The 27369-nt window shown below is 46.5% G+C and overlaps 1 long non-coding RNA gene across 1 annotated transcript in view; it reads left to right on the plus strand.

Moving 5' to 3' along the window:
* Nucleotides 1–297: 297 nt before the first annotated feature.
* Nucleotides 298–27369, plus strand: part of LOC115097758 — a 69295-nt gene continuing 42223 nt past the window's right edge. Inside the window, exon 1 of the long non-coding RNA XR_003858328.1 lies at nucleotides 298–438. This is a non-coding gene — a long non-coding RNA (uncharacterized LOC115097758). The remainder of the gene's footprint in view (nucleotides 439–27369) is intronic.

A 27369-nucleotide genomic window follows, 5' to 3' on the forward strand; every position in this document is an offset into this window, starting at 1 on the left:
CCATGCACACTCGGTCAAGGAGGAAAAAAAGGGAGGAGTGGGGTGGAAAATGTTATCACTCTTCCTCTCCCTTTCATTAGAATCACTTACCCACCCAGCCATTCCTTGCATTTTTCCACCTAGGCATGAACGTGAAGTCCAGCGCGGAGAGTGCACTGGCAGGGCAGGTGAGAGAAGCCAGCAGGGGGCACGGCCCCTAGTAGCAGATACAAAAAGTTTAATTGCAAATGTTGCATTTCAGATGCACCGAAGTAGATATGGTTAATTCACCATGCTTGTTTTTTCATATAGTTTTGAAGAAATAGTTGCAGAGATATTACTCTCCTTAAAAATTGAAGTAATTTTGGATTCTCAGAAGACAGAAGATGGAAAAACAGAACTGATGGCAAATGATAATAGTAAACTTACAGAACTTAACATGAAGCTCTCAGTTATGGGGTAAGCACTTATATTCTATTTCTTAATAAACACTAACAAATTGTACCCTCCTTGCCAATAAGAGCAGATTAACCAGTGGGCTTGTTTGCAGATTTGGAACTTCGTTTGGGTACCTTCTCCCACCTTTTGGAGATTTCATTTCAGTTGATGTGTTTTATCTTTGAATACTTATAGTCAGCATCATATTAGCAGTTTAGCTTTCTTGATGCATACCTTACCTTGCAAAACAGTACTCATACTGTGTGATCTGTTTTCACTCCAAGGGATCCCCCTGAGGATGCCGCTTTAGGCAAAACAGGGCCTTGTTGGGGGTATCATAATATCACCCAGGAAGTTTGATCACAGGTCTAGGGAGACTTGCTGGCTTCAGGTTCTTTCACCACAAGTCTCGCTAGAGTTTTTAGCAAAATGTATAGCATACAGAGTTACATTGGAAAACCTCTGAAGTACTATAAAAAATCTTTAACCATGGCTGCCTCTAGCGCACCATTATGACTGAAGTCCTTTGGTAGAAGGACATAGGCAAAAATATATACAAAAGTTCATAAACCACTTAAGCCCAAGAAATCAGCAGGTGCCTTATGAGGCACAATGAAGCCTATGATGGCAAAACAGAGGCCTTTAAAGGGACAGAGTCACATGAGTCACATGGAAGACACCTTCAATAAAAAGGGGATACAGTTGAACCATAATCCACAACAAAGGATACTTTGTAATTGTTTCACATGAATGTTGTGTAGAGTCCTGTGCATATCTTTATCACTTCATATAGGTTTCACTAATATTTGTGTCCTGTTTTGACTCTGTCCCTACAAAGGCCTCTGTTTCGCCATACAGGCTTCTTCAGGGGAAAATATGGTTCATAGCTATTCTTGCATTGAGACCATGGACTGTATTAGTGAAGAGAAATCATCTCTTATTGTTGATTCTACTTTATATGTTGGTTTGCCAAATGTCTTCTTAGCATGGTGGAAACACTTCCCATGGCTATTTGTTAGAGCTATATCTGTAGCAGACTTCAATGTCTCCTTGCAATACAAATGCAGTACAAATGCTCATAGTAGGGTTGCAACTTTCAAACTGTAAAAATTTCGAACACTTGTTGTGGAGTAAATGTTTGCCTATGTCCTTCCACATGACTGTTTATTTATTTTAAACTTCTATTACTTGCATTATTACTAGAAAAACCAAGGTTTCCTTAAATAAAAGCACTACCTTTCCTCACAAAACATCAAACATAAAATTAAGAAAATAAAACCATACTAATAAAAAAGATTAAATATTTCCAAATTGCTGAAAGAATCAAACCAATAATTAATAACTCCTAATAAAATGTTAAAAACATACCAAACACCAAAAAATATTTCAAAACAGTAGACACAAATAAAGTCCAACAATTAAAACAAATAGGTAACGTCATCGGGGAGGTGGTGCCGGTGATAACACAGCAGTAGGATAACACTGCTGAGGACTGCTAGCAGTCCCAGGAGGTGATGTAGCCTAAGGAGGAGACAGGTTGCCAATCATCTATGCAGAGCTATGTTCCCCTCAGTGGAATGACTGAGAATTGTGCCAGAAAGTTTGCTGTGGCTCGTAAAAGGAATGTGCCATCTACCTGCCCTGCTACTGTGGCCCAGTGGGGGGAGAGAGCACCCAACATACCCAATGAAGCAGAGCCACCGGATCTAGCAGGCCGAGATTGAGGGCTCACTGATAGAAGAACTATCTGCTGTCGGGACTTCTCTGTGACCTGTGCTGCTGCCCTATGCACTGGCTGTGAGGCTAGCAATACAATTACATACTGGAGCACAAGGCCACAAGGAGACCTGTTGCTGAGGAATTGGCTGGTTGCAAAGGACTTCCTTATATACTGATGGAGGATATAATGTCATTAGCTAGTGCCACAGGAAGTCCCAGCTAGGACCTTAAAAGGAAGTCCAGAGTAACAGGACGTTATATCCTGGATCCTGGGACTCCTGCTGTCAGAAGCAATGCTCAAATCACTTTGGTGTAGAGGTGAGGAGTGTAACACTCCTCACCTCTACACCAAAGTGTAGTAACACTACTTCACTCATGTTGCATTAGAGAACTCATGCCATTCCTGTAAGTCTAGTATGCTACTATTTATACCACTTTTGATGCCATTTTGCCACACTCTAAATACTTTACAGATCTTTCCTCCTTCTGATGATTTCTTCTCACAAGTTTCATTAGAATTGATTTTAAAAATCACTATCCTAGAAACTATAATAGATTGTTAATAATTCCCCAATAGATTTTAATAGAAAACAAATAAAACTAACAACACAAATACACCAAAAAAAAATTCATATTAAAACAATTGAAACAAATATAAGCCTAACAAACCAAATGAATGAACCAAAATGAAATTTTTGGTTCTGCATATCCCTACCGATTGAAGAAGAGTGAACATCTGGACTGTTTGTAATTGAGCAGTTGCTTGTTGTAAATACTCCAGATTTTTGTGCTCAATAAAGATTGTGAGCAATAAAGATTGTGATCTGATGCTTGGCTCCTTTGAGGTGGTGTCGCCATTCTTCCAGTGCCAATTTGACTTCCAGGAGCTGCCGATCCCCGATTGTGTAGTTCTTCTGTGCTGGAAAAAACTTCCTGGAAAAGAAGGAAGAGGACAGGAGCCACCGTTTATTGTTATAAAGGACCCCCTTGTTAAATGTAAACCGGCATGATATGATTGTATCATGGATGCCGGTATAGAAAAGCTTTAAATAAATAAATAAAATAAATATATTGACTGAGGATTGTCCCTACCCTGAGGGTTGAAGCATCTACCTCTAAAACACAGGGTTGATCGGAATCTGGGTGCTGTAAGCAGGGTCCTTGACTGAATGTTTGTTCAAGACCTTAAAGGTGGCAATGGCTTTTACGAGCCAACTCTGGGTATTCATGCCACTTTTGGTTAGGGCCATAGATGGATCTGCAAGAGTGGAAAATCTGGCTATGAACTGTCTATAGTAGTTAGCGAAGCCTAGAAAATGCTGTAATGCCCAATGTCCTATCAGCCAGGACCAATCAAAGATAGCTTTCTGTTTTGCAGGATCCATGTGGAAGCTGGTACTAGAGATGATATACTAGGGGTGTGCATTCGGTCCCTATGTATTGGCAATCCGCAACGGATGTGGCCATATTCGTTGTATTCGTGGGGAAGCGAAACGCATCGCGATTCCCCACAATACACAAATCTTCGCCAAATTATTCGGCTGGCTAAAGAAACCAACCCCCACCCTCCTGACCCCCCCAAGACTTACCAAACTCCCTGGTGGTCCAGCGGGGGTCTGGGAGCCATCTCCTGCACTCACACCCTTGGTACTGGTTTCAAAATGGCGCCAATAGCCTTTGACCTACTATGTCACAGGGGCTACCGGTGCCATTGGGTCAGCCCTGTCACATGGCCATCGGCACCATCGTGTGCTCCTACCATGTGACAGGGGTGACCAATGGCACTGGTAGACCCTGTGACATAGTAGGTCAAAGGCTATCAGCGCCATTTTGAAACCAGCACCGAGGATGTGAGTGCAGGGAATGGCTCCCAGACCCCCCCCCTGCTGGACCACCAGGGAGTTTTGGTAAGTCTTGGGGAGTCAGGAGGGTGGGGGGTTGTAGTTAATTTACTTTTAGCGGGGGAATGAATCGAAATGGACATATTAACGCATCGGGGCGCCATACGGCCAAATGCAACGTATCCGCACTGACGAATCCGAATCCAGAATGCAATGTATGGCGTCCCTCTGCACATCCCTATGATATACCGCAAGAATGTGAATTGTTCTTGCTTGAAGAGGCACTATTATAACTTAGCATAGGCAGGGGCATAGCATCCATTGTGCACAGTGGTGCACAGGAACAACCAACTTTAAAAAAGGGTGTGCAGTGCACCACCAACTTTACATGTTGTCACCCCCCCCCCCCCCCCCCCCCCCCCCCCCACACACACTAATCCCTGCCTCCTGGTTTCCTTTGTGCTCCCCAAAATCCATTCTTCCCTTTCCCCAAAAGGGACCTCAATGTTGTTGCCCTTCAACTCAAATACGGGTGCGTCCTCCCTCCTGCATGTTCGCAGTGAAAAATCTTCTGCTTGAACTGTGAGGCTCCGAATCTATGAAGGTCCTCATGGTTCAAACATCTGCCATTAGAACTATGTGACCCTGTGCATTTCTAACAGCAGATGATTGAACCATGCAGGGCTCTGTAAATACCAATCTTTGCAGTTCAAACAGAAAATGTTTCATTGTGGAGCTATAGGGAGAAGGAGGCACCTGTATTTAAGCTGCAGCCAGAGCAGCTTAGAAGTACTGGGTGGGGCAGAGGGAGAAAAGGGACAGTGTAGGGGATGAATGGGACTGAGGAGGACATCAGGGGAAAATGGGAAGCAGGAGGGGGCAACAGAAGAAGAAGAAGAATCAGGAACAGTGGGGTAGTGCAGGGAGAAGAATGGGAGGCAAGGACTGAGGAGGAGATCAGGGGAAAGTGAGGATAGGGTGGGAGCATGGGAAAAATGGAATTTGTGGCCTGGGGGAGCTCATGGGAAAAATGTGATTCAGGGAGCAGGGAGAGCAGGTGCTGGGGCGGAGAGCAGGAGAAGAACAGGACATGGGGAAAACATGGACTTGTGAATTGGGGGCAGCATTAAGAACTGGAACTGACAGAGTTAGGGGCACAGCAGGGACTTGTGAATGGTGGAGAGCTGGGACTTGGTGAGGCAATGAGATCTTGGCAATTGGATGGTTGCTAGTTGGAGGTGTTAGATTGGCTGTGGGCAGATGAGTGAGCATGTAAGATGGGGTAAGACAAAAGGACTGATGGTGTGAAAGTATCGAGAGATACTGTGAATGGCCTGGAGGAATGGAGAACTGGTGAAAGGCAGTGGAAAAGGATTGGGGACTTGGAGGGGTGTGTGGAAAGGGATGGATCTGTGAAGGGGATGATAGATGGTGGGAATAGGGCTGGCAAGTTGGCGAAAGAGGACACTGGTAGAGGGTAAGAAATAGAAGAATGGGCTAGAGGCCAGAGATGAGTAGGGGCTGGTGAGGGGATGAGAGCACAGGAAGATAATGAGGATAAGATGAGTACAGAGGGTGATGGGAATGGGTGAAAGACAAGGGGGAATACGATGCTGGAAAAGGAATGAGAAACTGGAAATGGGAGGACTAGAAGGGGGTTGGGAGATGGGAAACTGGTAGATAGACGAGAGGTGAAAAGAGGCAGCCTGAGAACTGGAAGGTTAAAGAGAGGAGAAGTGGGGTTAAATTTTATGAATGGATAGAAACACAAAGAAGAGAAAAATGGAGAAAACAATGAAAGGGAAGGATCAATATCTGAGACAGATGGAGAGATGAAATGGAGTATAGAATGGAGAAGACTGAAGAGAGAGACCAGGACCAACCAACTCAATCATAAAAATAAAATGCCCAGACAACAAAGAAAATATTTTTAGAGAGTGGAATATGTCAGTTTAGGACGAAGAAATGGTAGAAATATTAAACGAATACTTCAGTTCAGTGTTCACTAAAGAGGGCCCTGGAGAAGGACCATCGCTAGTTAACAAGAAACTGGAAGAGATTGGAGTAGATGAAACTCCATTTATAGAAGAGAATGTATGGGAAGAGTTAGGAAAACTAAAAGTGGACAAAGCCATGGATCCTGATGAGGTTCAACCCAGGATACTGAGGGAGCTCAGAGATGTGCTGGGGGTCCGCTGCATTACCTGTTCAATAGATCCCTAGAAACAGGAGTGGTGCCAAGTGATTGGAGAAGAGCGTGTGGTGGTCCTGCTTCACAAAAGGGGAGGAAAGAGGAGGCTGGATACGACAGGCCTCATCTCGGTGGTGGGAAAAGTAATGGAGTCGCTGCTGAAAGAAAGAATAGTGAACTATCCACAGTCAGAAGAATTGCTGGACCAGAGGCAGCATGGATTCACCAGGGGAAGATCCTGTCAGACAAATCTGATTGACTTTTTGATTGGGTGACTAGGGAATTGGATCAAGGAAGAGCGCTCAATGTCATCTACTTGGATTTCAGCAAAGCTTTTGATACAGACCTATACAGGAGGCTTGTGAGTAAAATGAGAAGCTTAGGAGTAAGTGCCGAGGTGGTGGCCTGGATTGCAAACTGGTTGACGGACAGAAGACAATGTGTGATAGTAAATGGAACTTACTCTGAAGAGAGAGAGGTGTTAAGTGGAGTGAAGCAAGGATTGGTGTTGGGACCAATCTTGTTCAATATTTTTGTGAGCGACATTGCGGACAGAATATAAGGTAAAGTTTGTCTTTCTGTGGATGATATTAAGATCTGCAACAGAGTGGACACGCCAGAAGGAGTGGAAAGAATGAGATGGAATTTAAGGAAACTGGAAGAGTGGTCGAAGATATGGCAGCTGAGATTCAATGCCAAGAAGTGCAGAGTCATGCATATGGGGTGTGGAAATCCAAAAGAACTATATTTGATGGGGGGTGAAGGGCTGATGTGCACGGAGCAGGAGAGAGACCTTGGGGTGATAGTGTCTAACAATCTGAAGTCGGCAAAACAATGTGACAAGGCGATAGCTAAAGCCAGAAGAATGCTGGGCTGCATAGAGAGAGGAATATATAGTAAGAGAAAGGAAGTGATGATCCCCTTGTATAGGACCTTGGTGACGCCTCATCTGGAGTACTGTGTTCAGTTCTGGAGACCGTATCTCCAAAGGGACAAAGACAGGATGGAGACGGTCCAGAGAAGGACGACCAAAAAGGTGGATGGTCTTCATAAAATGACTTATGAGGAGAGATTGAAGAACCTAAATATGTATACCTGGAGGAGAGGAGGAGCAGGGGTGATATTGATACAGACCTTTCAGATACTTGAAAGGTTTTAAATGATCCATGGTCAACAACAAACCTTTTCCGTTGGGAAAAAGATCAGTAGAACTAGGGGTCATAATTTGAAACTCCAGGGAGGAAGACTCAGAACTAATGTCAGGAAGTATTTCTTCATGGAGAGGGTGGTGGATGCCTGGAATGCTCTTCCTGAGGAAGTGGTGAAGACTAAAACTGTGAAGGATTTCAAAGGGGCATATGGGATAAACATTGTGGATCCTTATACAGGCTAGAGGATGGGAATAAAGAGAAGAGCTATGGGGGGGTGGCTTGCTGAAATGGAGGCTACTACCTGGTGATTACTACCCTTACTCAAAAAGCCTTCACATGGTTAATGCAACTCCAACATTGCTCTCTGCTTCAACAACAAGGTGAAATGTGGAAAAGAGGATTTGCATTCAGGACAACCACCAATGAGGACTGAACTACACAGTCTGGGTAAACAGATAAGCATGGGGGTAGCTTGCTTATTGCAGCGGTTACTACACTAAAACAATAAGCCTGATATTTCACTTTGAATGCATATTTAGCATTGCTCTCTGCTTCAACGGCAGGGAGAAATGTGGAAAAGAGAATTTACATTTAGACAACATCCAACAAGGCATGGATCTGTGCAGTCTGGGTAAACAAGCATCGGGTTAACATGCTTGATGCGGCAGTTACTACCTGTAACCATTAAGCCTTATACTCACCTTTGATACAACTCCAAACTCCAAATTTCTTGCCACCCCGTGCCACCCCCTGCATCGATGGCAGGGGGTGGCAGAAAATTTGAATCAGTTACCCACAAGGGCCCTGAACTTGATGGTCAGTGAAACATATAAGTATGGGTGAAATAAGTGTGAGAGCTTGCTGGGCAGACTAGATGGACTGATTGGTCTTTTTCTGCCGTCATTTCTGTTTCTATGATTTCTCAGTCCAGAAGGAAATCATTTCTGTTTCTTTTTCTCTGGTGTAGCATGCATGCAGAGTTGGGCTTCTTAGGGTTTCCATTTCAGTTTTTGTCTGCATTTTTCTGTTTTAATTTGTGGTCCTTTATTTTGCATTAGGTGAGGAGTGGTTTTTGTTGTGTTGTGGTGGTGTGTGTGTCTGTGATTGAGGTGTGGGATTCTGCTGTCTGGCTTTTCTGTTTTTCCAGTAGAAAGTGTATTGATGTTCTAGAACCTACAGTAATATTTGTGGTGCTGCCTCTTCCCAGGTACAGTTGCTGCTGTTGAATCCTAGGAGTTTTTATGGTTTGGCAGATTTTCTGTTTAGGTTCTGAATATTTTGTTTTTTGGGGTTTTTTTGTGTGTTTTTATGTTACTTCAAAAAGTCTTTGGCAGTGAAAGTTGTTTGTGTGGCTGTTAGCGACATGACACTAAAATTTGAATTATTTTTTTTGTATGGTGAGTTGATGCTGGCCTGTCTCTTGGAGTGTGTATCACTTTTGGGTACCTTAGCAGAAGTGGTGGAAGGTATCTCATCCCTCGCCTCAGGCAGCAGATTGCCATAAGTGGTTCCTTGAATGCCTGCACCAGTTACTGCTAAAGTAAAGCTCTGCTCCTACTCTGGACTACCAACACTCTGAACTTTCCCACAGCCTGACATCATCATCATCATCATCGGCCGGCTCAATGTCAATCATGTTAGCATGTCAAAAGACACAGCAGAATAATGTGCGGCAAACAATTAAACTGGGCAATATCACTTTAACCAGAACACTAATATTTTAATTTGTGCACTCAACAATAGGCATCTGGGGAGAGGACCCCACCCCATAGACAGATGGAAATGGTGGGGATCCAGTGCAAATGAACCATAGCCTCATCAATAAAGTTCCCTCCTGCTCCCAAGTTGAAGAATGCCTCTGTGGACAGCTGGCAGTGTTCTGTAGAGAGGGAACCCAGAACCAGTGACTGCAGAAAGGAAAGTTTTCAAGTTAGGGTTGCCTCCTCAATCAACCCTAGGCTATGGAGTTTCCTGATTATGCGGGGCACTGTGATGTTAGGTACCTGCAACCAGTGCAGTAGAGGCATAAGCCTAGCTGCCTCTTATGAAGTTTCTCCTCAGGGGACAGCCTTGCGTGGCCCAGTTGCACAGCCACAGACTCTTCAGGGCCCCTGGTTTCAGGGGTGGACACCAGTACAGAAGGGTTCTAGAAATGAGGAGCGAAGTATACAGGTACCGATAGTCTTCGTCTCCTGTTCTCATTCTTGAAACCGCTGATCTATGTAGTTGGCCAGCATGATCAATGCATCCAAGGAAGTGAGAACGTCATGATCAGCCAGTTCATCTTTGATGCAACCAAAGAGGTTCTGCCAGGAAATTGCTATAAAACTGTCCTCTCTTCACTGAAACTCTGATGGAGAGTAAGAAATTGGATGGCGTACTTCCCAACAGTACATGACCTTTGGTGATCTCTGAGCATCTCCACTACCATTGAGGTAGCACAGCAAGATTCCTCAAAGACAATCTGGAACTGTTGCAAGATGTCTGGAAGGCTCTGAAGGATGGGGTCAATTGGCAGTCCCAAAGTGGCAGTGCCCCGGCTAGGGCTGAGTCACCCAGCAATGAAAAGATGTACATTGTCTTGGTACGGTCGGTGGGGAACAAGGCAGACTGAAGCTAAAAAGTGCATTCAGCACTGGTTAAAAAAGCAGCGGTACTCCTTGAGGTCCCCATGGTATCATGGCAGTGATGGTAGTTGAAGATTAGGACAGGGAGGTGAGACAGGTCCTGTCGGGGATGGAGCCACAGGAAAAGGAGCGTGCACTGGAGTCAGGGCAACCATGCGAGCAGCGAGTATCTTAAGCAGCCCTGTGACTTGGTCAAAGACCTTCTGTTGCTCCTGAATGTATTGAGCCAGGCTGGAAATGCCCTGAAGTGAGGTGAGATCTGCCAGATTCATGGCCTCAGCTATTTGTAAGTGTTGTCAACCCTTGTGGCTGTGGTGGAGATTGGCGCAGCCTATGGGACAGGACAAACCCTTTAGGCCCTCACTGACAGCTGGCAGAGGCTGGCTAGCTGGCAAGAGACTGGTCTAGGGCTTCACCTATATCATCCCCTTTCCCCACAGGTTGAGCCCTTAGATTACAGGGGCCAACAGAACTTAGGCAATGGTCTCTTGAGGTGTGGCACAGTCAAAGGTCTAGGGCTCCCCCACTCATTCTCCTCTTATTATTGTATCAATACTGCTGGGTTTCAAGTATTTCTGATGCTCACTTTTCTTCACTCTATGTCCCCTTGACCTTCTCTTTATAGGCGATACAGTGATTTTATCAACCCGCTTCTTACTGCCATTGTTTTCTATGATTTAACATCCTTCTTCACACACATTAGAACAGTACTCTTCCAACTGTAAGTTCTCTTCTGGTTTCCATTTGAGCCTTCATGTATCTGTAATTGGTCCTTTGAAATTTGTTTTAACTTGAGTGATGTATTATTTCAGGTAATTGGTTCAACCCCCCAGATTATCTTCTGGAAATTCCCCTTAATGTATCTAATGGGGTATGTATTTCCTTGTGTTTTTCAAGTTGCCTCTGTAGCCATGCCATCCTTTCTTTGGTCCTAACAATTGTTCAATTGATTTTGTTTCCGCAGACACATTTCTCAAGAATGTAATGCAGCTTTATTTTACCACATATAATTGGTTCCTCCTGGTACAGCCTTTGTGAAACACAGTCCATGTCAGGGGACTGAAATTTCAATAAAGATTTGGCATTTTGGAATTACATTTATATTTTATTTATTTATTGGTTTTTGTATACCGTCATTCAGTGTAACCATCATAATGGTTAACAAAGCATGAGACACACAATTTCTAGTACAAATAAGAGCAATGCATAGTAACAATAAAATACGACAAAATTCATGCTAAAAATAGGTTACAATTAAACACTAAAAGAAAAATAAATATTAAGAACACAGATAAAAGAATTAAAATCTTAGGATGTTGGTGCAGGGTAGGTTGGAAGGTGCGAGGATTATTACGAATTATTGAACTTTTCCTGTTTAAATTGTTTTTTCTGGTTGTTTTACATGGATCTTTGCAATTGATTTTGCAACACACCTGTTGGATTGTATTAGGGCTATTATAACATGTATTGGGTGTGTATTTGACCCTCACAAAGCCATGAGTAAACAATTATAATTACAATATAATAAAACTTACATACCAAAACAGCAGTAACTGCCAGCACTCAAACAGTAACAACCCTACCTTTGAAAAGGCAACACTGCAAATATTATAAGAAACATTAAATAGCAATACACCTCCTATTAGGAGCATATCTCCTCTCAGTAACACATGGGGAACACAAATAGACCCTCACCAATACAGAACAGAGCAATAGTAAGGTATGAACAGAAACATGAAGGCAAAAACTTAACTGGAAACCACAACAAGCCAGACTTTCTATGCAGTGCAACAACGGAGAAACAGAAACATCACTATTCCTTAAACAATAAAATCAAGAAATATAATAAATATAAAATTGTAATGGTAAAAACATACTAAAAAAAAGAATATTTAAAAACAGCTGACAAATAGATTCAATAATTAAAAACACATGTTTTTAAAATTTCCCAAACACAATGAAATTTCAAAACAGGAGATACATCAAATAACACCCCCCCCCCAAAAAAAAAAAAAAAAAAGCTAATAAGGATAAAAAAAAAATCATGCTTTTCATACCTGAGAACTTTTGTTTTCCAGTGAACCTGAGATTATCAGGAAGTAGGGTGCACCATTTTCTCCAATTTCTCACTTTCTCTTTCACTTATATATATGTAATGATTTGAAAGATGCTTAATGTTGCAAGCTTTATTACACAATGACAAGAATATCAAAACTATTCAAAAGATAAAATTGGCACAATAACACACATATATATTGATCAATTGCCCTAGTCAATCATTCCTCATTCACACCACTTCTAAACTCTTTAGTGTTATGCATTTATAGCATGTATAAATACCAATACAAAACATTGTCAAAATATATTCAGAGTGCTTGTAATGAAACAATAAAACACTTGCAATAGAGCTGAACTTGTAAATTGCAAATGATTCACATGAAAGACACCTTCATTAAAGAGGGGATACAGTTGAACCATAGTCCACAAGAAAGGAAACTTTGTAATTGTTTCACAGGAATGTTGGGTAGTCTTTATCATTTCATATAGGTTTCAGTAATTATTATTGTTTTTTTTATATACTGACATTTGATCTCAATCAAGATATACTGGTTTACATTTAGGTTCTTCTCTATCCCCAGAGGCAATGGAGGGTAAAGTGACTTGCCCAAGGTCACAAGGAGCAACAGCAGGACTTGAACCCTGGTCTCCTGGTTCATAGTCCACTGCTCTAACCAGTATTCCTCCTCCCTAGTAATATGTCTGTCTCCTGTATTGTCTCCTCCCTAGTAATATGTCTCCCTAGTAATATGTCTCCTCCCTAGTAATATGTCTGTCTCCTGTATTGTCTCCTCCCTAGTAATATGTCTCCCTAGTAATATGTCTCCTCCCTAGTAATATGTCTGTCTCCTGTATTGACTCTGACCCAATGACTTTTCTCTATCTCTAATTCACTTTTGCTATATCCTGTATTCTCTTTCTCCCTCCAAAGGTCTCTGTTTCGCCATACAGGCTCATCAATGCAAGAATAGCTGTGAACCATATTTTCCCCTGAAGCAGCCTGAAGCAGCCTGTACTGCAAGGAGGCATTGAAATCTGCTACAGAAAAAAATGTATATATATATACCAGTAGATAGATAGATACATACATACATACATACACACATGCTCCCTCTCTCACACACCTGCTCACACATACATATGCTCTTTTTTTCTAACATATGCTCCCTCAATCGCATACAAGGCTCACACACATGTTCCTTTTCTCACACACATACACACACCACACACACACACACTTCCTCTCTCATACACCCAGGCATCTCCAGGTATTCATTGGTTGGGATCCACCAGCAGCTCCAGATGCTTCTCTTTACTTTGGACAATGTTATGCCCATCGGTCGCGGACAGCTGCGACCGATGTTGCTCACCTCTATCATCAGGGGGTAGACTTGCGGCCTCCACCAGCTATCGCCAGCCTTCCTGCCTTTGTTCCAGGGCCTCCCTGGATGGCATGAATGCTGCCGACCACCATCTTGTCTCCGGGACTCCTAATGTGCACACATGCACTCACGGACCACACTTAAGCACGTCATGGCAGGAACCTCAGGGGCATCCCCCCGGATGATGTCATTCATCATGGACTCTTAAGCTGGCTGGCCCTGTCTTCCTATGACTTAGCAACGAGTTCCCTCATTGCTGAATCTGCTATTCTCGCTAAGGACATTCTGTTCCAGCTCCTGTTTCCTCGGCGTGAGACGCCCTGGGTACCCACTCCTCAGGGGCCTGTTCTCGTCTCCGGCTATCCTCACCTCGGAGGGCCCTGCACCTAGGACTGCTGCCTGCCCCATTACCTGGGGCTTTCCCTGGAACCTCCGCTACTACTACTGTGATTACTACTCTCTGCAGACCATTTCCGAAACATCTCTACAAAGGAACTCCTCGGTGTACCCTGTTCTGCGGACCATTAACGAATCATCTCTACAGATGAACCCTCTCACGGGTATACCCCGCTTCATGGACCTTGTGGCACTACTGTGACTGTCTTCTCGATACACTCCCTACTCTGAGGGTCATCCTGTCTCATTCTCAAGAGAGACTCTGGGACTCCCAAGCTGTATCTGACGTCTGCTCTGTCTTCGATGACCCATCTCCGGGTCTATGCTCCTGCATCTGCAACAAGGTTCCAGATCCCTGACCGACTATCCGTCGAGTTTAGGACTCTCTCATCTGAACTGCACTGGGACCTGGGCTGCTTGCATGCTATATTCCTCAAAGGTCTAAGCCCGCAAATCAAGGATGAATTGGCAGCACGAGAACTCCCTGAGGCATTGGATTCCCTCATAGATCTCGCCACTCATATTGACCGTTGTCTTCGGGAGAGTTCGCACGAGGCTAGAGGATCCAAGAGGATGGCTCTAGGGGCTACCGGCTTTTTCCCAACGCCACCCACACTGACCGCTACCACACAGAACACCGAGGAAGAGGAACCGATGCAATTGGGCTGTAGTCATCTGTCCTCCAAAGAAAGGTGTCGTCATCAAAGATCAGGCCTTTGTATGTATTGTGGTCAATCGGGACATGTGGAACCTTCCTGTCCAGTCTGTCTGGGAAACTCCCAGGTGTACGTTCTACCAGAGGACTTCTCCTAGGCCTGACTTCACCCTCTCCTCCATTAACCCTATCTGTCTCAATTAGAGATGAGCTTTGTTTTTCTGGGTCTGGTCGGGTTTCAGTTCGGGCGCTTCATGGGAAAATTCGTTTTCCCATGGATCGGTTTTCAGCAAATACTAAGCTGAAACCCGAACCCGGAAAAACAAATTAAAAAAACCACCCCCAACCCTTCAATTTTACTTTAATACAACACCGCCCCCCCCACCATCCCGATCCCTCCCCGGTGGTCCAGCGTGGTCGCATAAGCGATCTCTCCCTCCGGGCCGTCGGGATGTCGAGCCTGCTACAAATCAAAATGGTGCCGATTGCCCTTTGCCCTTACGATGTGACAGGGGCTACCAGTGCCATTGGTCGGCTCCTGTCACATGGTAGAAGCAATGGTCGGCCGGCGCCATCTTGTGCTCCTACCATGTGAACGAGGTCTTCAGAGTCATGTTTTATTGTTGTTTAGTGGTCTATCTGGACAACATCCTGGGTTTTTTGCAAGACATCCAAAGCCATTACCAGGATGTCTGCAGCGTCTTGCAATCGCTAAGGGACAACAAGTTATATGCCAAGCTGGAGAAATGTTCCTTTGACCAGGAGTCTGTCCCATTTATAGGCTATGTGGTTTTGAGTCTGGGCTTCCGGATGGATCCACAGAAGACCAAAAGTATTCATGAATGGCCTCAACCAACAGGTCTTAAGGCGCTCCAAAGATTTCTTGGGTTTACGAATTACTACAGATTGCTCATTCCCCATTATTCTACACTGACTGTTCCACTCACAGCCATGATTCGGAAGGGAGCCAACCCCTCTCCGTGGTCACCCGAGGCCATGGCCACCTTTCAGGATCTCAAGGAGACATTCCTACGGGAACCATGTCTGACGACCCTGCATCATCGACCCTGCATCATCGAAGTTGACACTGCGGATATCAGTGTTGGTGCGGTACTCAGCTAGCATTCAGCCAATCACACTTTGCACTCATGCTCTTTCTTTTCCCGTCGCTTCTCCCTGGCAGAGCATAATTATGGAATCGGGGACAAGGAATTACTGGCAATTAAAATGGCCTTTGAAGAGTGGTGCCCATGGCTTAGGGAGCGCAGCACCAGATCATGGTATATACTGACTACAAGAACCTCGAGCATCTGCACTATGCGCAATCCCTTAATCACAGAAAGGCCCGCTGGTCTCTCTTTTTTACTCAGTTCAATTTTCTACTATGATTCCGGCCTGCCAATAAGAACACTCAAGCCAATGCACTTTCCCGATCCTTCACCACGGAGGATGTTCTGGATGTCCCACGACACATCATTCATCCAACCAAGGTTCTCCTCTCCTTCCCATACATGGTGCCGTCAGGAAAGATGATAGTTCCTCGTCAACCTTGAAGGAAAATCCTCCGCTGGGCGCATGATTCTTTACTGGCAGGTCACCCAGTACAAGCTCAAACTCTCTCCACTCTGCAGAAGTTCTATTGGTGACCTACCATGAAGAAAGATGCCCAAGCATATGTGGAATCATGCCCCACCTGCGCTCATCAGAAACCACTGGCAGGCCACCCCTGGGGTCTCCTATAACCTCTTCCTGCACCCAGTGAACCGTGGACACAAATAGCCACAGATTTCATTGTGGACTTCCCTCCTTCCAGTGGCAACAACAATATTTGGGTTACCGTGGACTGATTTTCAAAGATGGCTCACTTTATGGTGCTACCCAGTCTTTCTTCGGCCCCGGAATTAGCAAAACTGTTCATTAACCACATCTTTCGCCTGCACGGACTCCCAAGACACATATTCTCTGATCGATGTGTTCAATTTACGGCCAGGTTTTGGAGGTCACTATTTAAAAAATTTGACATCACCTTGGATCTCACATCAGCCTAACACCCACAGGCCAATGGTCAGACAGAGAGGACGAAACGAACCCTGAAGCAATTTCTTTGGGCGTATGTAAACTCTCGGCAGAATGATTGGTCCAACTTATCGAGTTCACTTTAACTCCCACCAGTCTGCATCCACCGGGTCATCACCCTTCCAAGTAGTATATGGAGGCCAACCTCTGCCTCCTCTTCTGTTACCTCTGTCTGATTCTTCTCTGGTAGCGCAGGCTACTGCAAAAGAGTTACATCAACTTTAGGATCACACCAAACAACTTCTACAGCAAGCCGCTCAGAAGTCTAAGAAATTTTAAGATGCCCATCATCGGGCAGCTCCACAGTTTAAGCCTGGAGACAAGGTGTGGCTCAGCGCCTGCTTTATCTGCTTAAAACTGCCTTCAGCCCACTTTACTCCCAGATACATCGGGCCTTTTTCTGTGCTTCTCTGGCTGGGTCCGGTCACTTACAGCCTCCGCTTGCCCACATTGCTCAAAATTCACAATGCCTTCCACATCTCACTATTTAAACCTCTCATCTTGTCCGAGTTCTCTAAAAAACCACCCAACCTCTGCCGTCAGAGGAGGACATTACCTATCAGGTACAGGACATCCTGGATGTAAGGAAGCATGGAAAATGATAGGAATATGTGATCTCTTGGGAAGGATTTGGTTCTGAAGAAAATAGCTGGGAGCCTGCAGTCAATATCATTGACAAAGACCTGATCAAGCAGTTCCATGCTTCTCATCCAAGAAATCCCAAACCCCTGGGAAAGGGCCCTAAGAAGGGAAGTACTGTTATGCCTGTCTGTCGCAGATGGCTGTGACTGCTGTTGCTCACCTCTTGTTTTACCTCTCTATCATCATGGGGTAGACTTGCAGCCTCCGCCAGCTATTGCTGGCCTTCCTGCCTCTGTTCCCAGGCCTCCCTGGATGGCATGGATGCTACCAACCACCATCTTGTCCCCGGGACTCCTTAGGCACACACGCATGCTCATGAGCCACTCTTAAGCACATCATGGCGGGAACCTAGGGGGTGTGCCCCCGGATGACATCATTCATCGTGGACTCTTAAGCCAGCTGGCCCTGCCTTCCTACAATTTGGCAACGAGTTCCCTCATTGCTGAATCCACTACTCTCACTTAGGATGTTCTATTCCAGCTCCTGTTTCCTTAGCGTGAGACGCCCTGGGTACCCGCTCCTTGGGGCCTGTTCTCATCTCCGGCTATCCGCACCTCGGAGGGCCCTGCGCCTAGGACTGCTGCCTGCCCCATTCCCTGGGGATTTCCCTGGAACCTCCACTGCTACTACTATTGTGAGTACTCCACTCTGCGGACCATTACCGAATCATCTCTACAGAGGACCCTCATCAGTGTACCCCACTCTATGGACCAAATCTGAACCATCTCTACAAAGGACTTCTTCGGTGTACCCCACTCTGAGGACCATTAACAAATCACCTCTACAGAGGAACCCTCTCACGGGTATACCCCACTTCTTGGACCTTGTAACACTACTGTGACTGTCTTCTCGATACATTCCCTGCTCCGCGAGTCATCTTGTCTCATTCTCAAGAGAGACTCTGGGACTCCCAAGCTGTATCTGATGTCATCTCCTTGAGCTCACACTCCGTGGCTCCACCCCCTGGGTCCAACCTCTCCAGCTTATCTTGTCCTCTCTCTCTCAGCCTCATCTCCAAAACCTGCTGTGCTACGCACCCCACAGCTGAAACCTTGCTTCCTGACGGTGAGGCTCACAGGGCTCCTCCCCGGGGGCAGTACCACCTCTTACCTCGGCCCAGGGGTCCACATACCCAGAAATCCTAACAGATACTGATAGGTTGGGATCTACTGGGTGACGTCATGGTCTCATCCTCATTTTGGCAATTCCTCAGGTTGAGAACAATCAGGTGATCTCATGGTCTTATCCATATTGGGTTTGATATTCAGCCATATCTGGCTAACTTACAAGGGATGTTCAGTGGCATGGCTATGCCACTGAATATCAGCGCACAAATGGCTACTTAGCCGGATAAGTTATATTTAGCTAAGTTAGACCAGCTCTAAGATAAAAGCGAATTTACCTAAGTTAACTGGATAAGTAGCACTGCCTTGACCCATCCATTGCCCTCCCAATTTTTATGCGGCTAAAAGGTAGCCAGATTAGAGACCTGGATATTCAGCGGTCCACTAGATAGGCGAATAAGTCCTACATATCTGACTATCGAGCGCTAAGTCAGCATTAAATATGCTACCCATTTCAGCCACCAGGCAGCTCCCTGGCCTCTGTCAGCCTCACCACTGGTGGAATGGGGCCCCACTGAATGACTCACAGCCTCATCATCCTGGCCACTGGTGGGATAGGGTCTTCTGGACAGTTCCACATGTCTCAGTCCTTGTTCTGATACGTATTTCTAAGGGGAGAGATGTCTTTAACAGATTACCCATTAACAGTTACTCTCCTGGAATTAGAAACCCATGTCACATAAGTTAACACATTAGAGCACCTAAGAATGTTATGGTTTTGAGGTGTTGGAGTGGATTCTTGAACGCTGCGGTGACGGTTACATCCATGGGGAAGAGCTCCATGAGGAACCGCAGTGTTAAGCTAGACTCGAGACACACAAACACAGAGATTTGTCTTTTATTATACAGCTGGATGATGCTACCAGAGGTGGCAGTAGTGAGGTTATCCAGTAGTAGCAGTCCTGGGGCCCTCGGCAGAGGGGAATGTCTCACTATGATAGATGTTAGCAGCACATGATGGTATAGGGAGATTCGGTTGCAGGTTCCCAGTGCAGAGCTATAGGTGAGACAGACTGGCAAATGATAGATTACTGTTGTGTCCGTCGCTGCTCGATGCCTTCACTCCACCCTCTTTACCTTTGTGGTGACTCCCTCCGGGTCTGATGGATGGCTGGCTGCCGAGGCGTCTCCATGCCATCTCTTTCTGGCGTCCCCGGACCGGCTCGACGTTGCAGATCCTCCATTTTGCCTGATGACCTAAGGCGCGCGCGTGCACTCTCTGATTGAAGTACCAAGGGCGCGAACCTCAGGGGCATCCCCCTGAGATGACTTCATCCACCTCCAATATTTAAAGGTCTCTAATTCACTATCTAACTGAGTTAGCAAGGAGGGGATTGCTTTGGCTTTACTCCAAGCTACTCTGCCTCCTCGGACGTACCAGAGGTACTCGCTCCTCAGGGGCCTCGCTCTTTTCTTTACTTTCAGATTACAGATAGGAACCGGTACTCGCTCCTCTAGGGCCCATGTTCCTGGACACTCGGAAGATTATCTACTGCCTGGAAGCTATCGCTGATACAAACAACTGTGAGTTGTTTGTATCAGCGATAGCTGATAGTTCTGTTCATGAACCTTGTCTACTCTACCTACTCACCTTCTACAGTTTCTCAACCGCTCAGCCATCCTGGATCACGGTTCCAGTGCCTGAGGGACTACAGCCCTGCCGGGCATATCAGCTCACTACTGCCACCTCTGGTGGTTTCCAAAACCCTGTCTAATAAAAGAACTAATGTATGTCTGTCTCCATACTCAAGCCTAGCCGGTTGTCCCTCTCGGGATATCCTCCCGGGGGCATGGTCATCTGCCACCAGCCCAGGGATTCACCACTACTATCTCAGATTCATAACAGATTGCTCCTCTCATTTAATGCCCAGCTTTCTTAATAGATTTACATCAGATTGCTACTCCCTAGCAGCTTGTCAACAGATTTATAACAATTACTCACTAAGTTGGTAGCTGTATAGGTGTAGATTCCAGAAGGCAGAAGTAGTTGGATACAGGCATCGAAGCAGGGAGAGCAGGCCCTTGAGGAGCGAGTACCTGGTCCCAGATAGGCACCTGCAAGAAAGCAAAGGGTCCCCGAGGAGCGGGTACCCAGGTTAGGTGAAATACCCCGAAGGGCATAGAGGGCTTCCAGTGGCATCAAAGAAGCGGCAGAGTAGCTCAGACTGGAGGCAATTCAAACCTTGCTAATTCGAGTTGTTAACAAACGAAGGGCAGGCTAAATACCCGGATGGCATGACATCACTCAGGGGGATTCCCCCAAGGTTCCCGCCATGATGTGGATATGTGGGTGGCGTGCGTGCATGCACCCTAGGCAGCCCTCAGGAGAAACATGGCAGATAGCCTTGCCATAGCTGTTCCAGAGATGCTGGAGAGAGTGGCAAACAGACACGGCAGTAGCCATCTTCCCAAGGCTAGCATGAAGAGCAGAAAGAAAGGTGAGGCACACAGGTCAAAGCCGTCTGAGACTGATGGACGCAACAGTACCCCCTCCTTCAAAGGGCCCCCTCCAGATCCCCTACCTGGTCTTGGTTTTTGAGGATGTGATCGGTGGTATTGACGAAGCATCTCTTTATCCATGATATTATCCAAAGGTTACCAAGAGTTTCTTCAGGTCCATAACCCTCCCATGACAGGAGGTATTCCCAAACTCTGCCTTTATTTCTTACATCAAGGATGGCATCAACCTTGTAGGGGTGTGCATTCGGATTGACCGCATTAGTAAAACGCAACTCATATTTTTTTTTTACTTAAAAAATTGATTCGACATAAACGATCGGATTTCCCACATATCGAACATAGATATGTTCGATATGTGGGAAATCGCGATTGTTGAGCCAAAATAAAAATATAAACCCCCTCACCCTCCTTAATCCCCCCCCCCCCGACTTACCACAACTCCCTGGTGATGGAGCGAGGAGTGAGGACGCCATTTCTGCAATCCTTGGCGAGAAGCATGTGACGTCGGCGGCACGTCGAGTGACGCCGGCGTCACGTGATTCCCGGCTCGTTCGCGCCGGACGGCTCGTTCGGCCCAAAAAGAACTTTTGGCCAGCTTGGGGGGCCTCCTGACCCCCCCAAGCTGGCCAAAAGTTCTTTTTGGGCCGAACGAGCCGTCCGGCGCGAACGAGCCGGGAATCACGTGACGCCGACGTCACGTGATTCCCGGCAAGTTCGCGCCGGATGGCTCGTTCGGCCCAAAAAGAACTTTTGGCCAGCTTGGGGGGGCCTCCTGACCCCCTCAAGCTGGCCAAAAGTTCTTTTTGGGCCGAACGAGCCGTCCGGCGCGAACTTGCCGGGAATCACGTGACGTCGCGTCTGAGTGACGCGGCGCCACGTGATTCCCGGCGAGTTCGCGCCGGACGGCTCGTTCGGCCCAAAAAGAACTTTTGGCCAGCTTGGGGGGGTCAGGAGGCCCCCCCAAGCTGGCCAAAAGTTCTTTTTGGGCCGAACGAGCCGTCCGGCGCGAACGAGCCGGGAATCACGTGACGCCGCGTCACTCGACGTGCCACCGACGTCACATGCTTCTCGCCAAGGATTGCAGAAATGACGTCCTCACTCCTCGCTCGATCACCAGGGAGTTGTGGTAAGTCTGGGGGGGGGATTAAGGAGGGTGAGGGGGTTTAAATTTTTTTTTTGCACATATGTACATATACCCAACTCATTGGATTTTTTTTATGTCCATATTGGCCGCAAGTGGGACCCCCTTTCGGACATAAAAAATATGAACATAAAATTTTGCTCTGCACATCCCTACAACCTTGCACTTGATGTCTTCTTCTGCATCAACAGGAGTAGGTTCAGGTGTCTTGGTGGAATACTTGCTAAGGACAAGCGGTTTCAGTAGCGAGACATGGAATGCATTATGAATCTTCATTGCTGGAGGAAGTTTCAGACTGTAAGTGAGCATACCCAATCTTTGGAGGATAGGAAAAGGTCCGACAAAGCGTGGAGCATATCGAGCTGATGGTAGCTTGAGTCTCAGATGTCTGATAGACAACCAGACCTTGTCACCAGGCTGGAATTCAGGGGTTTTGCTATGGTGAGTGTCATAGCCCTTCTTAGCTCTTTGACCAGCTTTTGGAGCATCTCTTTAGTCTTTCTCCAGAGTATTTGGATATCTTTGTGTTATGGAGTCTCTGTTTTAGTGGACCCTTGGGCCGGCCTGCCAGAGACTGGGAGAAGGGGTTCTAGTGTCTCTGATGGTAAGCAGATCGGGAGGCAGATGTCAGGCAGGTTGTGGACAAGGCTCTTCACCCTGGAACCTGGAGCTCCCCTGGGTGGAACCCGTAGGAGCCCAACCGCTGGGACTTAGGTGAGGTTTCACCTCTGGAGACCGAAGCCCCCCTGGGAGGAGCCCGTAGGGGCCCGGCCACTGGGACTTTGGCAAGTAGTGGAACCGGGACAGGAACTGGCAGGCTGGAGAACTGGAACCAGACTGATACAGTAGCAGGGCTCGGGAACTGGAACCAGGCAGGAAATGTAGCAAGCAGGCAGGCAGGAAGGCACTATAGCAAGCAGGCAGGTTCTGTAGCAAGCAGGCAGGAATGGAGCGAGTTCAAGGCAAGGCAACTCACTCCAGGGCACGAAGCAACTGGGAACCGCAAGGTAACCCCGTTGCAAGGCGAAGTCTGGATGTCCGCGGCAGGCTTATCTAGGCTGCGGCGTCTGACGTCAGGAACTGTGGGGAGCTACCAATGGCGGGAACTGGCCTAGAAAAGCACCCAAGTTGCAAGCGCGCGCAATCCTAGAAGCAGAGCATCCTTCTGGGAGTCATCAGCGGCGTTACCCCCGTGGGGACGCCACCAAACAGGCCGGGAACTGGGCCACCAGAAGCAGAAACGAGTCCAGGAAACCGGAGGTAAGGGCCTGGTCGCGGCACTCGTGACCGGGACCATAACACTTTGGCAGTAGATTGAGCTGCCGGAGACGACACTGTGAGTGGAAGTGGTAAAAGTGGTAAGGGTTGTTGTCTGTAGACCACTTCAAAAGGTGTTGATCCAGTAGATATTAGAGATGTGAATCATTTCCTCGATCGTCTTAACGATCGATTTCGGCTGGGAGGGGGAGGGAATCGTATTGTTGCCGTTTGGGTGTTTAAAGTATCGTGAAAATCGTTAAAATCGTGAGCCGGTTTTACGGTGTTTTAGTGTGCCGGTTTTCCCGCCCTCCCCCTTCCCCTCCCCCTTCCCCCGATTTACGATTTTTTGACGATAAATCGGGGGAATTGTTATTGTATCGTGGCCCTAACGATTTTTGACGATTTAAAATATATCGGACGATATTTTAAATCATCAAAAAATGATTCACATCCCTAGTAGATATTGCTGGATGGGAGTTGATGGTGAATTCAGCCCAGGGCAACAGTTCAGCCCAGTCATTCTGACATGAAGCAATAAAGACACGAAGGAACTGCTTAAGTGTTCTATTCATTCTCTCAGTTTAGCCATTTGAATGAGGATGGTATGCAGAGGTAAAGACAAGTGTGATGTCGAATTTCTTGCACAAAGCCTTCCAGAACTTGGATGTAAATTGGATTCCTCTGTCAGAGACAATGTGTTTCGGCATGCCGTGAAGGCAAAAGATGTGGGTGATGAATAGTTTCGCAAGCCATCTTTGAGAAACGACCCACTGTAACCCAGATGGTATTGTTATCTGGCAAGAATGGTAAGTCAACCACAAAGTCTGTAGCAATGTGGGTCCAGGGCTCATCTGGTACTGGTAAGGGATGAAGCAGGCCCCAAAGGATGCCCGGGCAGAGGTTTATGTCTGGCACAATTGGAACAAGAAGCTACATATGCAAAAGTGTCTTCTTTCATGGTGGGCCACCAGTAGTACTTCTGTAGCTTCGATAGAGTTCTTCGTTGACCAGGATGTCCAGCCAGTTTTGAATCATGAGCCAATGGTAACAGTTTCTTCCTTAGATTACAGGGTACAGTGGTCTTGCCCATAGTTATCGGATGTGTAGCGTATAGAATAACTCTCTTCGGGTCGATTATATGCTGAGGTTCATCTGGAATGTCTTCAGAAAGAAAAGAGTGAGTTAGAGCATCGGCTCTGATGTTCTTATCTCCAGGGCAGTATTTCAGCACAAAGTCAAATCTGTTAAAGAACAGGGACCATCTCGCCTATCTGTGGTTAAGGCGCTAGGCATGATGGAGGTACTCCAGATTCTTATGATCAGTGTAAACAGTGATCTGATGTTGTGCACCCTCTAGCCAGGGGCACCACTCCTCAAATGCCATCTTTATTGCCAGGAGTTCTTTATCCCCAAGGCCGTAGTTCTTCTCCGCTGGCGAGAAGCGTCGGGAGAAGAAAGAACATGGTTGTAAAATTTTAGAGTCACTGGTCTGGCTTAGCACAGCTCCTAAGCCTACATCAGAGGCATCAACTTCCACAATGAAGGGCCGTGAAGGGTCCGGATGGCGGAGGCATGGCTTACTTGAGAAGGCGTCTTTTAGCTTCTGAAATGCTGTCACAGCCTCCATAGACCAATTGGCGATGTTGGCACCTTTCTTTGTTGTCGCAGTTAATGGAACTGTCAGTGAAGAGTAGTTTAATTTAATTTAATTTAATTTAAAAAACTTTTTCTATACCGTCGTTTAGTAGAGCACCATCACAATGATTTACAGTTAGGCACAAATATGTTTGGTTTGGTTTCTAAATTATCCAAAAGGTGCCAGTATTATACGGTTACATAGTTCAATAATATACTCTAAATGGGGAATGGGTGTGGTTACCATTTATGATTGTTAGCGTAATCATATGTTTATACTGTCTTTCAAATATAATACTTAAATATGAGAAAAAAATAATAAAAATAAGCAACTCTGCATTTTATACTGGTGACTTTCAGCTGTTTTTGTGTTGTTATTCAGCTACCTCACTGTGAAATGCTTTTTAGAAGAGCCATGTTTTTAAGCCTTTTTTGAAGAGTTTTAAATCTTTCATTAGTCTTAATTCCAGGGGTAATGTGTTCCATAGTAAAGGTCCTGCCAAAGTTAGTGCTCTCTCTCTGACTTGGGTCAACTTTGCTGTTTTGACTGAGGGTATGGTTAGTAGGGATGTGAATCATTTTTTGACGATTTAAAACAATCGTCAGATATATTTTAAATCGTCAAAAATCGTTAGAGCCGTGATACAATAGCAATTCCCCCAATTTATCGTCAAAAAATTGTAAATCGGGGGAGGGCGGGAAAACCGGCACACCAAAACAACCCTAAAACCCACCCCGACCCTTTAAAACAAATCCCCCACCCTCCCGAACCCCCCCAAAATGTTTTAAATTACCTGGGGTCCAGTGGGGGGGGTTCCGGCGTGATCTCCCGCTCTCGGGCCACGGCTGCGTTAATAGAAATGGCGCCGGTGGCCCTTTGCCCTTACCATGTGACAGGACAAAGGTAGCGCCGGCACCATTTTGGTTCCTGGCACCGAGCTGCTCTGAGTCAACATTCTCCTATGGGCAAGTTAATCCCCTGCTCATTCTATTCTTATAAATTTTCCCCCACGGAACAACATTACAAACTCCTTGATCCTTTGATCCTGAAGATGTCCCGGAAGTCCATAGCTTCATTATCGACTCTGCTTGTTATTCCCTTGCTGCGACTACCACAGTCCCTGTTGGGAAGACCGTCATTCCTCGCCGGCTATGTGAGTGCATTTTAAAATGGGCCCACGACTCCAAAAGTGGCAGGCCACCCTGTTCGTGATAGGACCCTGGAAATGCTGTAAAGGCACTATTGGTGGCCTATTATGGTGCAAAACTCGTGAAACTACGTGGACTCGTGTTCCACTTGCGCCCACCAAAAACCACCAACAGGGAAGCCTTGGGGCTTGCTTCAGCCACTCCCAGCACCTACCGAGCCATGGTCCAGCATTTCGACAGACTTTATTACTGATCTACCTCCTTCCCAGAACAACATGGTAATTCGGGTCATCATCGATCGCTTCTCGAAAATTGGTCACTTTATCACCATGCCAGGGCTTCCTTCAGCCTTGGAATTGGCGAAGCTCTTTCTGAAGAACATCTTTAGTCTCCACAGACTCCCCAAGGAAATTGTTTCCAATCAGGGACCACAGTTTGCTGCCAAGTATTGGCGTTCCTTGTGCCGAAAGTTCGATATTTCCCTGAGTTACATGTCGGCCTACCATCCCCAGGCCAGTGGGCAGGCTGAAAGGCCAATCATACTTTGAAGACATTCCTACGCTCCTGTGCAAATGATCAGCAAAATGATTGGTCAGATCTTCTTCCCTGGGCTGAGCTGTCGCACAACACTCATGTTGCAACAGCCACCAATATATCCCCATTTGCAGTAGTCTTTGAACGGCAGCCTCTTCCTGTTCCTTTGATGGTTCCGTCTCCAGCAGCACAATCCATGGCTCAAACTATTCGCCAAGGTTGGACCCAGGTAAAGGAGCAACTTTTGCAAGCTGCTGAACGAGCTAAGTGCACTTCTGATCTTCACAGATGACCCACTCCACTCTTTCGACCTGGGCAGAAAGGGTGGCTGAGTGCTCGACACATTTGACTGAGACTTCCCTCTCACTGTCTAGCTTCGAAATACATAGGACCATTTTCTGTGAACCGAAGAGTGGGAGCTGTCTCTTATCAACTCCAGCTACCTCGTTCAATGGGTATCCACAACACGTTTCACATGTCCCTGCTAAAGCCGTTGGTCCTCTCCTGGCCCTCACGCAAAGACCCTCCTGCTCCGCGTATCTCTGCAGAAACTGACACTTCTCTCCAGGTAAGAGAAGTCCTCAACGTCCAGCGACACCAAGGCAAGTGAGAATACCTCTTAGCCTGGGAGGGCTATGGGGCCGAGGAGAATTTGTGGGAACCCTCCCAGAACATCCTTGATAAGGATCTCCTGAGGACCTTCCATAGAATATTCCCTGAGAAACCACAGCCACGTAGGGGGAGGCCTAGAAGAGGGGGTACTGTTATGCCCCCTGCCCGCGGCTGCCCCGCGCATGGGCCTTCTCACCTCCATGGTTCCACAGCGGGTCCTGGGATGACCTCCCTCGCGGTATTTGCCAGCCCAGCCAGGCCCTGGTGTCCCGCGGTGGTGGTCACCGGGCTTTCCACTG

Source organism: Rhinatrema bivittatum, chromosome 8 (genome assembly GCF_901001135.1).
Source record: "Rhinatrema bivittatum chromosome 8, aRhiBiv1.1, whole genome shotgun sequence".
In the NCBI taxonomy this organism is placed as follows: Eukaryota; Metazoa; Chordata; class Amphibia; order Gymnophiona; family Rhinatrematidae; genus Rhinatrema; species Rhinatrema bivittatum.